This window comes from Cervus elaphus, chromosome 30 (genome assembly GCF_910594005.1).
Source record: "Cervus elaphus chromosome 30, mCerEla1.1, whole genome shotgun sequence".
In the NCBI taxonomy this organism is placed as follows: Eukaryota; Metazoa; Chordata; class Mammalia; order Artiodactyla; family Cervidae; genus Cervus; species Cervus elaphus.
Window position 1 is genome coordinate 51,000,352 of NC_057844.1, and position 18,209 is coordinate 51,018,560.

General features: G+C 40.0%; 1 long non-coding RNA gene across 1 annotated transcript; it reads right to left on the minus strand.

Annotated features, from left to right (window-relative positions):
• Positions 1-5,518: 5,518 nt before the first annotated feature.
• Positions 5,519-17,686, minus strand: LOC122686492. The gene is made up of 5 exons (XR_006338794.1): positions 17,609-17,686; positions 16,501-16,645; positions 10,174-10,316; positions 6,894-6,986; positions 5,519-5,640 (listed from the first exon to the last, which is right to left on the minus strand). It is a non-coding gene; the product is annotated as an uncharacterized LOC122686492 (long non-coding RNA).
• Positions 17,687-18,209: the final 523 nt, after the last annotated feature.

Genomic DNA, 18,209 nt, shown 5'->3' on the forward strand with positions numbered 1-18,209 from the left:
TGATCCCTGGGTCCGGTGGCAGAGTCAGACACGACTGAGCGACTTCACTTTCACTTTAAGACTGAATATTATACAAAGCGGCTAACCAGGTAGCGCTAGTGGTAAGGAACCCACCCACCAATGCAGGTAGACATAAGAGACGTGGGTTCAATCCCTGGGTCTGGAAGATTCCCTGGAGGAGGGCATGGCTACCCATTTCAGTATTCTTGCCTGGAAAATCCCATGGACGGAGGACCCTGGCAGGCTACAGTCACACATGACTGAAGTGACTTAGCACAGATGCAAAGGGACTAAGATATCATGATTTGGGGAGAACATGAAGGAGAAATGCAGTTCTTTTCACTGTGTATGTGTGTGTTTGCTTTGTCACTATAGCATTGTACTGTCCTCTTAAAATTGAGCTTAAATTTTGCAAAACACCTTCTTAAAAAAAAAAAAAAAGTATGACTTTTCACATGAAGGGTTAAGCCCCAGAACTAAACTACATTATTTTTACCAAGACCCTACTGACTATTTATAGCCAATCAGAAAAACAGTGTCATGATTTCATTATAGTTACCCAATATATCACCAGAAAGCACTGTTCACATGTGTCTTCATAAGAACAAGTTATAAATAAACCACAAACAACAACAGATCTTTTTTTTTTTAAGTATGACTTTAAAGATTTTTTATTGACTCTTAGCCTTCAGAGAATCTTAGTGTCATCAAGTGTCCCCACCCGGCCCCCTCTAATCAGGACTTATTTCTTCATCAGTGGGCAGTAAGGCTCTCTTTAAATGGGGAGGCAGATAAAGATGCTTTGTGGTAGTTCCATTCCATGTTGTACATTTCTATTCTTTGAAAGTCCTTGCATTAACATAAACAGAATTGACATCCATAAGTTCCTCAGTGCCCTCAGGAGGAGCAACACAGACTAAATCTAGACCCTCTTTAAAAGACTAGAAGTCACACCGGTCCACCCTTGAAAAGATGTGCTCTCCATAACACCAGTTATGGCCATTCATTCAACCATTCTTCATGTGATGGTAAGGAGACTCAGGCATCTTTGCCTCCTTTCTCTGACACTCCTTCACAGCCTCCTCTTCTCTACCTACCCTTCTATGTTTGAGTTTTCTCGTTTTCCTTCTCTTTGTCTTATCAAACCCCACACTCCCCTCCCAATTGTCACATGGATGAAGACCACCAATTCTGAATCTCCAATACAGACTTCTCTTTTGAGCTCAACTCCTAGCTGATCCACATGCAGGTACCAAGGGCAGCTCAATCTCAAAATGTCACAGCACCATCTTTTCTCTACATTCCCTATTTCCATCAATGCTATTTATTAATGCCATCACCCAAGGAAGGCATTTTGAGTCATAACAAATCCTCTTTCCCCCTCAATAAATTTCTCTTCTAATAAATCTACTTCCTAGAATATCCTTGAATTCTGTTCCCTCTTCTCCATACCACTCCTACTACACGTCAACCTGGTCTCCCTTGTTCCAGTCTCACCTTATTTCCCTCCCTGCAACCAGAGTTATCTTCCCAAAACACAGCATGTTCTTGTCACATCCATTCTAATCACAATGAAAGAAACTGTATCAACAAAACTGCCTTTCATGCAAAAGCTTACCCTTAACTGGCCAGGGAACAAAAAATATGCAAATAAATCATATTCTTTTTTTAGAAGAAGTTTGAGTGAAACAAAAGAAACAGTTGACAGAAAGGAAGAACTGCAGCTTTAAAAAGCCTTTCCACTCAGCTCATCAGTTCTCAGCTGTTAGCTGACAATAAACATATGTGCAGAAACTACAGTACAAGACAAAGATTTAAGAGCCCATAACAATACCTGTGTATGTTCAAATAAGACATTTTCCAGACCTTCATACCTGGGTAAAATAAAAGGACACATTCTGAGAGTCTTTCAGTTTTTAAGAAGTTAATCTTCCCTCTCCCCCATCATTAATAACTCCACAGGACTTTCACGCCTTTCTACACACGCTGATTATAGGGGGTTCCTGATAGAGCTCTCTAGGAGGAATAAATGCACTGGCGAGAAGGGTTTGAAAGGATTGTGATTCAGTGGCAGAAACAGAAAACTTTATTACTTTTTTTTATGAGGCAGGTTAGCTTCTATATTATATGAATTGTCTGTCACAAACAGCATCACGCTAGAGATAAAACTGGATTCTGTTAATCTTTAGTCACTTTTATGAAACCAAGCAGACTGGTTTAATTATATATTTTTAGGATCCTAAAACTGACTCTCCCATTCTTGGCTCTTACAGTTTTCAATAAATACACACTACGAGTCCCAACCTTAGAGTTTCTTGATGCCTTCCAAACAAAATATTTCAGATTTGTTCATTTGTCTAAATTTATTTAGAAAATATATATATAAAGGACGATGATGGAATAGACCCTTCCAGACTAGTGCATGCATGCTCAATCGCTTAGTCGTGTCCAATTCTTTGCCACCCCATAGACTGTAGCCCACCAGACTCCTCTGTCTATGGGATTTCTCCAGGCAAGAATACTGGAGTGGGTTGCCATGCTCTTCTCCAAGGGATCTTCCCGACCCAGGGATTGAACCTGCATCTCCTGCATCACAGGTGACTTCTTTCCGCTGAGCCATAAGTACAATGTCTTAAACTTTCAAATTTACTTACTTCTTTTTGAAAACATCCATAGAACAGTCTCATTGACAGTGGAGTAAAATGAAAGAAAAAGGTTTTTTACTATTGTTGTTTTCTGTTGAAATGTAGTTGGTTTACAATATTTTGTTAGTTTCATTCATTATTGTTATTTGACCTTGAAGAGTGATGAACTCTGAAAAGTGAATAAATAAAACACTAAATCATTAACAATAAATAATTCCAGTTAGGTCCCAGGCCTGAAGTCTGAATTTTCTCAGCTCAAAAGAACTGACATATACTCTAGAAACAAAACTGATTTTCTTGCATGTTTATAAGTGTTTATGTCAGTGTGAAACTATGTGTTTTCTTCTGCACTTCCGTCAAAAACAGAAGCATTTTCATTTAGATTTCATTTTCCATTTCCTTCCATGCTTTGGAATCTTATTACGATGCTGGTGCAAATCTGCAAAGCCACAATCAGGTGTTGCCAGCAGCTTCTGCATAAGTTAGTTTTTACTTGGTGTGGGTTTGAAAAAAAACTTTTTTAAGATGGCTCCATTGATAAACATTATCTGGATTGAACTTTCACAGTTCTGTGGAAAATCAAGCAGAACACACGTTTGCTGGTCATACCGCAAGGTTTTTGCCCTCCCCCAAGGATTTGTGAGGATGGATGTGTTCATGGCCAAGTCACTGTCCTGCTTGTCTGCTCAAATCAGATGATTTGGGGTCATAATTATATAGAAAAATGAGATTTTATTATGTTTCATAGAAGGAAAAATAATTGTAATATTTTTTGCCCTACCCTTTGCTGTGATTTTTTAATCCTCTCCCCAAACTTACAGATTATTTCAGATGCAACAGACAACTTAAAAAAATAATGGAATGGGAAAGAAGGGGAAAGATCCTGAAACATAATCTCTGAACAACAACAATCCCATACCTAAATGCAACTAAAAAAATGAGGACAATATCTCTCTACGGTGGATAAAAAATAAATGAAAACTGTGAGTGTAAAACAAGAGCAGTTTGAGAAGATGTCACAGATGATTAACCTCAGAAATGCTAATATGTTAGGGAGAAAATGATAAGGAAAGTAGATTGCATTTCTCCATGCTGAACCAAAAAGATAACAGTACATCATTAGCCAAAAATTTTGCTTGTGTTGCCATATATGAAAATCTATATAGATTTTGCCTTATTTTTAAAAATGCATGTAGAAAGGGTACAATTTCAACCCCTCAAAACAGCACCAGTTGCAGATATTTTATTTAACTTTAACCTTTTATCCGGACCCATAACTCATTGATTAAGAATTCATCTCTATATTTCAGCTCTTGGTTTAAGGCCCCTCATACCACATATGTCAATCCAAGACTATCTGGAGCATTAACTTAAAATGTCAAAAGTGTAATTTTTCTTTACAGCAGAAGTAGAATTATAAAAATTAGATCTTTCAATTACAGATGACATTTACCACTCTAATCAAGGTTAGCCTTACATGTGGGTGGGGTCAGAGATTGAATGAGAAAGATTCTCTATACCAAAATAACTCTACCACAGGTCTGCCAAGGAGATTTTGCTTCTACTTTTAGTAAATACTCCTATTATCTTGGGCTTCCCAGAGGGCACTAGTGGTAAAGAAACTGCCTGCCAATGCAGGAGACTTAAGAGATGCAGGTTCCATCCCTGGATTGGGAAGATGCTCTAGAGGAGGCCATGGCAACCTACCCCAGTATTCTTTCCTGGAGAATCCCGTGGACAGAGGAGCCTGGTGGGCTACAGTCCGTGGGGTCACAAAGAGTCGTACACAACTGAAGCTACTTAGCTTTCACAGGCACCGATTATCTTGGTTCTGAGCCATGACAACCATAACCATAACTGTATTTTATCGTGGATTTCCTATGAACCAAATACTGTGTTCAGCTCTTAATGATTGACATAAAGGAGTCCTTAAGTATGAACACTAAAGTCAAGCCCCGTATATTTGAAACCTAGACCTTGGGAAAATTAGCTAACCTAACTGAACTTCTGTTTTCTCAAGTGTAAAATGGGTATCAGTTCAGTTCAGTTGCTCAGTCGTGACTCTTTGTGACCCCATGGACTGCAGCATGCCAGGCTTCCCTGTCCATCACCAACTCCTGGAGCTACTCAAACTCATGTCCATCAAGTCAGTGATACCATCCAACCACCTCATCCTCTGTCATCCCCTTCTCCTCCTGCCTTCAATCTTTCCCAAATTTCAGGGTCTTTTCTAGTGAGTCAGTTCTTCACATCAGGTAGCCAAAGTATTGGAGTTTCAGCTTCAGCATCAGGCCTTCCAATGAATATTCAGGACTGATTTCCTCTACGATGGGTTGGTTGGATCTCCTTGCAGTCCAAGGGACTCTCAAGAGTCTTCTCCAACACCACAGTTCAAAATCATCAATTCTTCAGCTCTCAGCTTTCTTTGTGGTCCAACTCTCACATCCATACATGACTACTGGAAAAACCATAGCCTTGACTAGACAGATCATTGTTGGCAAAGTAATGTCTCTGCTTTTTAATGTGCTATCGAGGTTGGTCATAGCTTGCCTTCCAAGGAGCAAGCATCTTCCAATTTCATGGCTGCAGTCACCATCTGCAGTGATTTTGGAGCCCAAAAAATAAAGTCTCTCATTGTTTCCATTTTTTCCCCATCTATTTGCCATGAAGAGATGGGACCAGGTGCCATCATCTTAGTTTTCTGAATGTTGAGTTTTAAGCCAACTTTTTCACTCTCCTCTTTCACTTTCATCAAAAGGCTCTTTAGTTCTTCTCTTTCTGTCATAGGGTGGTGTCATCTGCATATTTGAGGTTACAAATATTTCTCCCAGCAATCTTGATTCCAGCTTGTGCTTCATTCAGCCCAGTATTCCTCATGATGTACTTTGTATATAAGTTAAATAAGCAGGGTGACAATATGCAGCCTTCACATACTCCTTTCCCAATTTGGAACCAGTCTGTTGTTTGGTATAATAATATCTAAATCATAGAGTGGCTGTGAAAATGATGAGAAAGATGAGAATAGAAAAATTCAGCAATTTTCCTAAGATCACACACTGCTAAGTAGAAGAAACAAATTTCAATCTAGTTCTTGTAATTCCAAATTCCTGTAACTTTCCACAATATCACACCACCTCTGAGGAAGCCCAGGATGACATGCAGATAGAAGGCACCAGAGAAGAGCAAGACACAAATGCAGGCAGTGTTTCTATTCTTGGAAGAAGACATGGACCTTTAGGGGTCCTGGGATAACCGAAAGAAGATGGATTCTGTTTGACTCTCAGAATTATAGGAAATTATATTGGTGACACATTCAGCTGGACATCATGGAAACTGACAAAGAGTTTCTAATCCACAGTGCTCGACATACTATAGAACTTAAAAAAAGAAAAAAAGGAAGGAAAGAAAACCAAAAAACAAGATAGTGAAAAAACTGAGTCAGTTAATGAACTCTTAAGAACCATATGAGGCTTCCCTGGTGTCTCAGTGGTAAAGAATCCACCTGCCAATGCAAGAGATATGGGTTCAATCCCTGGGTCAGGAAGATTCCCCTGAAGAAGGAAATGGCAACCTGCTCCAGCATTCTTGCTTGGAAAATCTCATGGAAAGGAGGAACCTGGTGGATTACCGTCTATAGGATCACAAAGAGCTGGACACGACTGAGTGACTAAACAACAAAGAACTGTATACTGTATAAGAAAAGCTCTTTCACCCAGTTAATACATTTTACAGTCCACTCCCAGCTTCAGCCTCCTTCAAACACCTCAAATACTTACATTTTATAACAGAAGATGAAGGTTCACTTCAGGAAAGTTGGGATAAGTGATGTTGCCCCTTGGTTATAAGCTCTACCAGGGCAGGAAGACCAGCAGTTTTAGTGACCACTTTGTAACACTAGCTGGCACATGCTGAGTTAACTCAATAAGTCTTTCTTGAATTGAATTCAGTCCAATTGCTACTATGACCTTCATCCATAATGCAAAGATATATGACCCTCCTGTTTTCTCTTGAGCTCTTAATTAACATCTAGCAATATTCCCTTTGACATGCATTTGGATCCCACCCACATTAAGCATCTGCAAGGCAAAGTCCCAAAGTCACACAGATCAGACATATCAGCTCAAGAAAAACGGAAACAGTTGCATCAAAAAGAATGTGCCTTATTTTAAAATGATTAAATATATAAGATAATTTAATATATATGATAATTCATGTTGATAGAGGGATTCAACATTACGTGATACTGACCTGGATTTAATGTAAAACATTTTTTTTTCTTCATGGAATCCAGAAAGTCTCATGGTGGTTTTCTTTGTGAGATATTACAGTCATCTAAAGAACCTGTGGTCCAAAAGAGCAAGTGGGAGGTACAATCTTGTAAGACGGAGTCTCAAAGCCACATGTCATCACTCTGAATCTTTGGTGTCACCCTGCAGGCTACCTCTCACAGCTTTTCTCCATAAAGCCAAGTTTTTGAAGCTGAAATAACATTGTTCATAAGGCTATATAAGTACAACTACTTTTCTGTAAATCTATTTGGAAATGTATGTCAAAACCTTAAAGTACGTCCATCCTTTGACTGAATATTTCCTCTTCTCAGAATCTATCCTAGAGAAATAATCAAAAATGCAAAGAAAAGTTTGTATTAAAAGAAAAAAAGAAAAGTTTGTCTTTTATAAAGAAAAGACCCAGAATAACAAAATGGTCATTAAATTCAGGTGCATTCATTGATACTAAGACTCGCCTTTCTCCATTTTAATGTCTTTGAAATTGGAATATGTTTTATAGTAGCTGGCATCTTATTATCCCCATCAGCCATGCAATAGCCACGAAGTAGCTGTCATTGGCAGGCAAGCATTAACTTGGTCACAGATGTTCATCTTGTCATTATTTCTGTTGAATGATGGACATTGTTGGTACTACACATGTTGCTTTCACTGCCATTTAAAAGTAACACAGTGATTTAGTATTGAGATGAAAAGTTATTGTGTAACCATGTAAACAGAACTGCAGCAGGTAAATTTTATATTGGTGAAGCAAATATTCATCACAGGAGAAATGATCACTATTTCATATTTTGTTCCAAAGAAAAAAAATCATGTGTTTTATGGAACCTAAATAGCTGAAATGGTGCTACATTTTGTTTTCTGAGGAATATGCAAAAGAAGCATCTCCTACATGCTAAGTAGTGCAACGCTTAGGCAAAAGAATTGCCAAGTGCTTAGAAGGGATGAAAGAAATGTCAAAGCATCAAAAGGCTAGTGTAAGCAACAAATGTGTTTCAGGAGATCTTGAAGGCTTTGTGTCATAGCTTAATTGAAAACATCTTTTTCCTTTCATAGTAATGTGTAGAATAATGTGTTCTACAGTCAACAGCATCTTAAAAGCATTTAAAATAAAGACTTCCTAGAGACAAAAAAAACTCTGGGCTTAAATAGAAATATAAAAGAAGAATAAAAAATTGCAAACTCACAACTATGTAAGATAACTTTTAAATAGTGTGGAAGAGTGAAAGCAAATTATGTTAAAATGTGTAAAAATCTGTAAAGTGAGACTATGATTAATCTTTTCTTCTTCCTTTTTATGTTTCCAAGTTGTTTTTTTTAACTTTCCATGATCATTTTTTGTGTAATAGGGTATATTTTGTTCCTAACAATAAAAGATAAAATTAGAGATGCTTTCTTTTTTATTAAAATGTGATTTACAGTGTTGTGCTAATTACTGCCGTATTGCAAAGGAATTCAGTTATACATATATGTACATTCTTATTTTAACAAAAGAGTGTGTTTTTTAATTAGTTCAAAATAATATTTAGAATATTAAAAACAAGAGTGGAAATTTACCCTCCATGCACTCATCACTTCCTTTATAACCATTATTGTTGTGTGTCTAGGCCTTGTTGAATCTGCTCATATTTTATATCCTTATTCTTCTGCAAGGATAATTCTATAGATTCTGTGAGATACAGTCAATAGATTCACAAGCTTCCCCTTGTGTCTCCTGCCAGGTGTTCTTAAATCCGACCCATGCATGTCAACCCAATCTATACTCTTCACACTTTCATTACGCTCAGTCAAACTTTCTTGGCCTTTGCTATCCCAACCACAAAAGCTAACTTACTACATTTTTTCTAACTATTAAAGCTCTCTCTGATAAAGGACCTTTCCAACTCATCTTTCTTAGTGCTTGTAATTATTCTGAGTTCACTACCCAAGGCTATTCTGAGATCAGGTGAGTTTACTTCCAAGTTATTTATCCAGTTGTGGTATCTTTCAATTTCTTTTCCGTATGAAAGAAAACTAAGAGGAACAAAAGAGGAAATACATCTTTTCCCAGATATATTATTGATCAAAGGGCCTTCTAGCTGGTATAGTTTGCAGCCATGGACTTTTGGATGGTAACCTTAATGTCATTCACTAGAATTTCTGAGGTCACTGAGATGATGAATGAGGAGAGCATAAGGTGAAGATGGAACAGAAATAAGAAAACATAGAGCCTGAAATAAACCTCAGAACCAGGGGACCCTGAACAAGCTGGATTCATGTTGGGGAATAATGTATCCCCAGGCCCAGATCTTTCTAAGTTTCATTGTATTTACAAAATCTGTCCATTCTCTAGTCTTTCATTCTTCTGCAGTTGAAAGAAATTGTGCCCAACTGCCACAGGCAGCCTTGGAGTACAAGCAGGAAGTAGGATGAACCCCAACTTCATATGTTGGGGCTCCTCATCAGTCAGTGCTGAGATAAGACTTCCCCCCAGGCTGCATCTCTATTTGTCCCTGCAGCTACTAAGACTGCATCCTTTGTGCCTCAAGCACATGTGTACTCATGGCCTGTGGGTGGCCCTCCGGTGCACATGGCAAGACAATCAGAGCAGCCAGTTCCACAAAGGAAGGCCCCCAAACTAAGCTCTCCTCTGGCGCCATCAATCAGCCGAGTCCTAAAAGGAAGCTCTGTTTTCACTTCAGTCCCCCCACAAGTCTGTGTATTTGATGGTAAAATTATAAAATCATCAATGCACTTAACCTGTAGCCCATAAGCATGTTAACTCCCTATTTGTGCTTCATCCCACCCCAAACTGGGCTTCCTTGATGGTTCAGTGGTAAAGAATCCACCTACAATGCAAGAGACCCAGGTTCAATCCCTAGGTCTTGAAGATCCCCTGGAGAAGTGAATGGCTATCCACTCCAATATTCTTGGCTGGAGAATTCCATAGACAGAGGAGTTTGTCAGGCTACAGTCTATGAGGTTGCAAAGAGTCAGATACGACTGAGCGACTAAAACACACTCACACACCACCCCCAACTAGTTAAAATAGTAAATAAATAAAATCAGACTTGATGCTACTCACCTACAACTTATAAGTATCTAGTTGATACTTATAAGTATACTTGTAAGTATCTGAGTTGGTCTGAGATTGACGTTTAAGACTTGCTTTGGCCAGAGTTGGACTCTCCCTGGAGACTTGGACACAGAGGCTTGGTGGGAAGCGACGGGATGCAGAGATGCCATGGCAATCTAGAGCTTACCTCAAGTCAGAGACACAACACATGGGGTCAGCATGGGGGGAGGAATATCCATACAGAGGAGAAATATGAAGGAGGTGGGAGAGAGGTCTGCTACAAGTGCCTCGTCACCGTCACATGAAGACTTAGACTCTGTCAAGTTGAATCTGCCAAAAATTGTAAAATAAAGATATGTCTCATTGCTCTGTCGTGTGTGAGATGTTCCTTAGCATTTCATGCAGGCAGAAAATTGCCGGGGAAGGAAGAAATCACATCCCGAGCTCATCCCCCAACTAAGCGCTGCAAATTTGGCATTTCTGCACAGGAGGAACGGTGGCCTGCTGGCAGCAGATTCTTCATCAACCCAACCCGCAAAGAAAACACAGAACAAGCAAAAGACACTGCATCTTGATTGCTCTCAGTACCTTGTGAGTACCCATAGGTCTTAGGAACAGTTCCTGGAATCATTACAGAAACTCTCTGCTCACCTGAAGTACTGTGCTCCCTACCTGAATTCTGTTTAATTCATTAGAATTAATACTAGAAATCTGGGGAAATAGAGGAAGTGGGGAGGAAAAGCATTATTGCATCCAGAGCACTAGAGCAAGGCTGGGTATCATCGCTCTCCCAGCCTCGTTCTCCCAGGTCTTTTCAGTAAGAAGCTCTCTCTTGAACCACGTAGGACTCCACAGCCCCAAATGATAAACCAGCCTCGATGCCAGATTTGACTTTCATTGCTCAGGTTATGGGGGTCCTTCCTACTCTGCAGGTTCCCAACTGTCCATGGCAACAGGGAATACACACAAAGGAAGGCAAGCGCTTCAAACACTTTGTCTCATTTTTCAACACACCTTTTAGCAGAACTGGTTGACGTGGAACAAAACAGACTGTTTGAAATTGCACCCATTCCTCTTTGAATTGCCCTCCTTTTGGTGGGAGAGTGACAAGCAGAGATGTAGTCTAAAGGCTGATTGTCCAAGGGGTGACCAAGTGGGCAGGATAATCGGCACCTGAAGCATCAGTTTAGCATCTGAGTCACTTCCCAGGTGGCGCTAGTGATAAAGAACTCGCCTGCAGATGCAGGCAGACATAAAAGAGGAAAGTTTGATCCAGAGGTCAGGAAGATCCCCTGGAGGAGGATCCAGGAGGAGGAAGACCCCCTGGCAACCCATTCCAGTATTCTTGCCCGGAGAATCCCATGCACAGAGGAACCTGGCAGGCTACAATCCGTGGGGTCGCAAAGAATCGGATACAACTCAGTTTCGACCAGAAAGAAAAAAAAAAAAAAGAATCGGATACAACTGAGCGACTTAGCATTCAGGCACAGGCACTTCCAAGATGAGGACCTTATCTTACGGGAACCTGGGCTGACCAGTCTGTGGCCTAAATGGCACTTAGCATTACCAATGGATGCTGAAGAGGAGGACAAAATAAGACGCTATTACATTCCCTTAAGTATGTGTCTTTGAATTGACTATCTGTCATCTGCCACTAAACCCCCTCACGTTGCTTCTTGGAAGGACTGACAGCTCTCAGCTGCTGCCGTCACCAATCCTTCCACGCTGACACCCCAGATCAGATCATGGCACCAAACCTTAGCATGCCTTTCTTTTAATTCTATACCAGGATTTATGCCACATCATCCTGTTCTAATGGTTCATCACTTAACAAAAACCAAAAGGAACAACCGGAGAAGATTCTTTAGCCATTTAAAAACCACAGTGTTGCAGAACATGCAATGATATGGGAAAGTGCTCATCATATAGTATGCAGTGAAAACACCCAGAGAGAAAATTATGTATGCAATATGATCTAATTGGATTATACATATGTATGTGTTCGTGATTTCAAAATACTAATCTTGAACATTTCTTGACAAAGTGCTTAAGAGTAATTTTGATTTTTTTTTCTTTATACTTTCAAAAGTGTTCTAAATTGAGCATGTATCATTAATTTTTAAAATCTGGCCGTGCCTGGACTTAGCTGCAGCATGCAGGATCTTTAGTTGTGGCATGCGGGCTTTAAGTTGTGGCATTCGAGATCTAGTTCCCTGACTAGGGATCAAACCCGGGTCCCCTGCATTGGGAGCATGGAGTCTTAGCCACTGGACCACCAAGGAAGTCCTGAATATGTATTATTTTTATAGGCAGAAAAAAAATAAAAATCTTTCCAAACTGCTACACAGATGTAAGATAGTCTTCAGTTTAAACCAGCATGTTATTGTTTATTTACACCACATTCTACGCCACTAATTTCATTTCCTATTCTCTGGATTTCCCAAGGCCCATATGGTTCAACTTTGTTTCTGGCGTCCAGGATGCAAATGAGGCAAGCAGGCTGACTTTTGGGTGACTTCTCAGCTCGCCATGTGTCAGGAAGCAGAAGGAGCCAGAAGAACTGGCTCTGAGCCCCATCCTGCCCCCCAAGTCTAATCAGGGACCTTGGAAGTCCCTGAGCATCTGGGCCAAACTCTCCCCACGTATGAACTGAGAGGTTGGGCCCTCGCTTGAAATGTCTGCTTTCCATGAGCTGCTAGATCCAACTGCAGCAGAAAGTTCTAATTGCCATGAACGTGACGGTTCCTTCACAGAGTGCTTCTCACTCAACCGGAAGTGGTGAAAGCCGAGTCATCAGTCTGCAGGAGATCCAACATGCTGTTTTATCTCAGAACAAAGCTCTTAGGTAAAATATTCAATGCAGATGTAAATACAGTCCAAGTGTCTACAGTATTGAAACAGGCAAGGTGGTCTTTGAGAAACCTAAATCATGTAGTATAACAAACATAAATAAGGAGTTAGCTTTATATCCAATATTTAAGTTTGGGCTTCCCTGGTGGCTCAGATAGTAGAGAATTTGCCTGCAATGCAGGATCCTAGGTTGAGAAGATCCCCTGGAGAAAGAAAGAAATAGCTATCCAATCCCGTATTCTTACCTGGGAAATTCCATGGACAGAGGGGCCTGGTGGGCTACAGTCCATGGGGTCACAGAGAGTAGCATATGACAGTGACTAATATTTTCACTAAGTCTAATCATCTGAATTCACTTGAATCATCAGGTGACTCAGGTACAAATACGTGGAATGATTACAATGACCTGATCTGAACAAGTAGTTGGAGAAAATATAACCCTTCCCTTGAATGGAATTATTGACATTGTAAATTCTGAAAATTATACAAGTAATACATAAAATCACTGCAAAATAAAATTCATACCATGCAAATGTCCACAGAATGAAAAATGGAAATACTCCTTGAAGTCTCACCCTCTGCCCACCCACTCCTCTATCCCCAGATAACCTGTTTCAGGTCCTTTCCATTTTAAACGTACGTATCTCTACATGGTTCCTATCACTCGCTCCCAAATTTCCACAAGAATATCTATAAATATCTCAAATCTTTGTCCCATCAAATGTAACCAAAAACAACAAAATTTTTTTACTAAAATGAGATCACTGTTTTTCAAAGAAATGTTGATTATTTGTAGCCTCTACAATTGATGCTGACCATTATTTTCTCTTTGCTCATTTTGTTATCTTTAAATAATAAGTAAATAAACATGAATATTACAGGAAAAACTGTTACTGGGACAGCAAGAACAGTATAAAAGCCCCTGCATGCGCAGTTTTTGGTCTCCCAGACACAGGCATATGTGAACCTTTATCGGCTCAGACTCAGAACTGAGCTCAACAGATGCCCCAAGTTAGCTCCCATGTGAAAACACATCCCACCTGTGGGCACTGCCAGGGAACATCACAACTCTTCCTTCTCTGCAAAACCTGGACAGAGCTTCGGGTCCAAGAGAAAGGATCAGATGATTTTGCAGGCACTAAAAGTTCAGAAATGGCACTTAGAGACCAGTCCTTAAGGTCTCATTATTTAAATGCTGACATAGACAATTGACTACCGGCAAAACCAATTCTGTGCAGAGATCACTTAAGTATAGAGCTCGCCTAAGAGGAGAAAAAATAGGCAGCAGTCCCCAACCTCCAGGTCATGAACTGATACCTCCTGTCAGATGACCAATGGCATTAGATTAAAGTGCACAATAAACGTAATGTGTTTGGATCACCCCAAAACCATCCCCCTTCCCCCTGGTCCATGGAAAAATTGTCTCCCCTGGTGCCAAAAATTTGGGTACCACTGGTTTAAGGAGTTAAATACAATTAACCAGACAGCCCAGGTCCCCAAAACTGTTACACTGGGCTCACAGAGGGGCAATGATGCTTTTTGTTAAAGTAGAGGAAATACACTCTATCTGCTAATAAAAATGATCATTTATTGAGTACTTCCTGTTCTAAGCATCTTATGTAAGTCAAACAATTTAGTTTCACAACAAACCCAGACAAAGGTGCTATTATCCTATCTGTTTTAAAGATGAGGAAACAGAAGAACTCAGAGTTGGTCAGCTTCATCTTGAGAGGATCTGGGTTCTCCCTCCTACTGGCAAAATGGCTGCAGCAGAATCAGCCTTTACATCTCAATCACTGCACTATTCAGAGGAAAAGGAACTCTCTTCTGGAATCCACACTCTCATTGGCCTGATTGTGTTATGTGCTCGTTTGTTATGGATAGGGAGACTGAGATGTGCAGATTAGAGCAAGCCAATCAGAGCCATCGGGCTATATACTAGGAGGTATAACTAGGATCAGTGCCACCTAAATTTCCAGGGGGTAATGGATGCTGGAGAGGGGAACACCAGACGTGTACTACAGTATTCACTGGCCAGAAAAGAAAAATTTTCCTACAGTGTAATTATAATCATAGTTTAGCTTGACACTCTTAATTCCTATTGGTATTATTTGTCCTAGAACAATATTTTCTCCATGTAGTCACTTTGAAATATATATACATGTATATATATGTATATATATTTGTTTTTTTTTATTCTATCTCCTCTTCCCCAGAATTGATTTTTCCTAAGGACAAGAGGTTTGCAATACATGGTGAGCACTCTTAGGCATATATGTGAGCATTACTTTTAATAGGAAATATGATAGTGGAGAACTAGGACTATCATATACTCTTTGATTAGAGGAAAATCAACACTTCAAATGAGAAGCTACTTCATACCGAGTTATCTTATGTACGCGTTATTTTACCCCTGAGTTATGGATTTAGTGCTTTGCTTCAGTTCAGTTCAGTTCAGTTGCTCAGTTGTGACTCTTTGTGACCCCACGGACTGCAGCACACCAGGCCTCCCTGTCCATCACCAACTCCCAGAGCCTACTCAAACTCATGTCCATCGAGCCAGTGATGCCATCCAACCACCTCATCCTCTGTCATCCCCTTCTCCTTCTGCCTTCAATCTTTTCCAGCATCAGGGTCTTTTCAAACGAGTCAGCCCTTCACATCAAGTGGCCAAAGTATTGGAGTTTCAGCTTCAACATCAGTCCTTCTAACAAATATTGAGGACTGATTTCCTTTAGGATGGACGGATTGGATCTCCTTGCAGTCCAAGGGACTCTCAACAGTCTTCTCCAACACCAGAGTTCAAAGGCATTACTTCTTTGGCACTCAGCTTTCTTTATAATCCAACTCTTAAATCTATACATGACTACTGGAAAAACCATAGCCTTGACTAGATGGATCTTTGTTGACAAAGTAATGTCTCTGCTTTTTAATGTGCTATCGAGGTTGGTCATAACTTCTCTCCCAAGGAGTTAGCATCTTTTAATTTCATGGCTGCAGTCACCATCTGCCATGATTTTGGAGCCCAAAAAAATAGTCTGCCACTATTTCCACTGTTTCTCCTTCTATTTGCCATGAAGTGATGGGACCAGATGCCATGATCTTAGTTTTCTGAATGTTGAGCTTTAGCCCAACTTTTTCACTCTCCTCTTCCACTTTCATCAAGAGGCTCTTTAGTTCTTATTCGCTTTCTGCCATAAGGGTGGCGTCATCTAAGTATCTGAGGTTATTGATATTTCTCCTGGCAAGCTTGATTCCAGCTTACACACAAGCAAAGCACACAAGTGAAATCAGAACTGTAGGCGTCCTTATGAAGTGCTCAGAATTATTCCTCTGCTTTTGTTCTAAACAGATAATTAGCTATCCAATTTAAAAGATGTTCTCAAATGGAGATGCCACAGCATTCTTTGGGAACACACTTCAAAGTTTAATGACCTTCCCTATCAGTGTGATGCTTATATTGAAATTCAAGTTAATCACACAAATATTTGTTAAATGTGACCATCCTGATCATGCCTATGTCCCAATAGAAAACATCCTCTATGTAGCCTTCATAAACTAGAAGACCACAGTTATGCATAAGTTGATCAACACATATGTATTTGAGCATCTGTGCTAGGAATGGAGGCTTGCAAACAAGTATAAACATTATTCTCAACCTTACCTCTCCTGGATACATGGCTGACATCCATTTTCCTGGTTCTTCATCGTTTCCATGGCTTTTCTCTGGACCTTCTGCTAGTTTTCCACAGCTATGATAAATGGATGTCTCACAATTGACTCCACAAATAGAAACAGCCAAATGGATTCTAGAAGGAAAAAAAAATGTAGTTTATTTTGGGAAGCAGATTCCCAACCACAACACTTGCATTAGGTTCTGCTTGCATTGGAAAAGAAAAATCAATATAAAATGGAAAATGTGAACATAATAGATATCACCTAATAATCCAGGGAGAGACACCTCATGTCATGGTTACTAGGGATGACTAATCCAATAAATCCCTTGGCTAACACCAGCTGTCCATAACTGAAACAGACCAGCAACCATTCCCAGGCCAACAACATACATACCCGCTGCTAAGAAGGACTAATTCTATCAGAGCCTGAGCAGTTCCGAAGTTCATTCAGTTCTGCTCCTAAAGAAGTTTCAGAAACCTTGTAGACCTCTCCATTGTGATTTAAAGCTGAAGAAAAGGCATATTAAGGAGCAATTGAGGTCATCTTGTTTAATGCAAGAACCTCTGTATACCCGTGGTTATCCATCAACCCAGCAATGCAAAACCAAGCATGGCTGTTCCAGTGACAAATATTGGAAAACCATTCCTCACACCAAGTCAAAGTCCTTACGACCCTCCACTCAGCCATTCCCACCAAAATATGTCTAAGTCTTCTCCCAATGATGAGCCTTTAAACAGAGGAAGTCAGCTATCATATTCCCTTCTTAGTTATATCTCCTCTGTCTTCTTCATAGAACATCCTGTGAATGAGTGAGTGAGTGAAGTCACTCAGTCATGTCTGACTCTTTGCGACCCCACGGACTGCAGCCCACCAGGCTCCTCAGTCCATGGGACTTTCCAGGCAAGAGTACTGGAGTGGGTTGCATAAATTTTGTGTCATCTTTCTCCTTCTCACTTTGGTTGAGCAAGTTAAGTGACATAAAATCAAGAAATTCTGAAAAACATAGCTGCTTCATTTTCTATCATATTGCTTTTGCTAAAGGTGTTTATGTTCGTTTTGCAGTCACTCAGAATTGAACAAATAAGTGTTCACACCCTAATAAGCATTTATCCTGAGGATGTCCATTTTGTCATGAGTCAGCATTCATACTGCTCTGTGCCTCCTTAAACGATACTCTGCTGATTTTCTCCATCTTTGAGTCTTACCGTATTCTGCCATCCCAATTCAGTCATTCTTGCCCAGTAGATTAAGGTCAGGTAGCAAATGCTTCTTTCCTCCATCATCTAATTGATCACACTGGTGTGACAGTTCAATCCCTCCTTCATCTTGAGAAGTGGCCTTGTGTTAGATGGTAATTCTGTGGAGGAAAAAAACAGAAAGAGGAAAAGCCAATTAACCTTCAGAAAATGATAGTAGAACTTGTGCTTCTCCACACCTGATTATTTTCTAAGCAGCAAAATTTTCAATTTATTAAGCTTTAGGTGGGTAAGTGATGCTTTTACAAACAGAGAATGTGAGATACCATTTTTCAGTGGCTCTGTGACAATCACATACACTGGGAGAGATTGAGGTAATGAGCAACTATAAGAACCACAGATCTGAGTTTCAAACATGAGATGCTCTGTCTGCACATCTCTACATTGCTATTTGGAGAGATAACTCTAACACATAACTCCGAAAAGTGGAATTCAGACT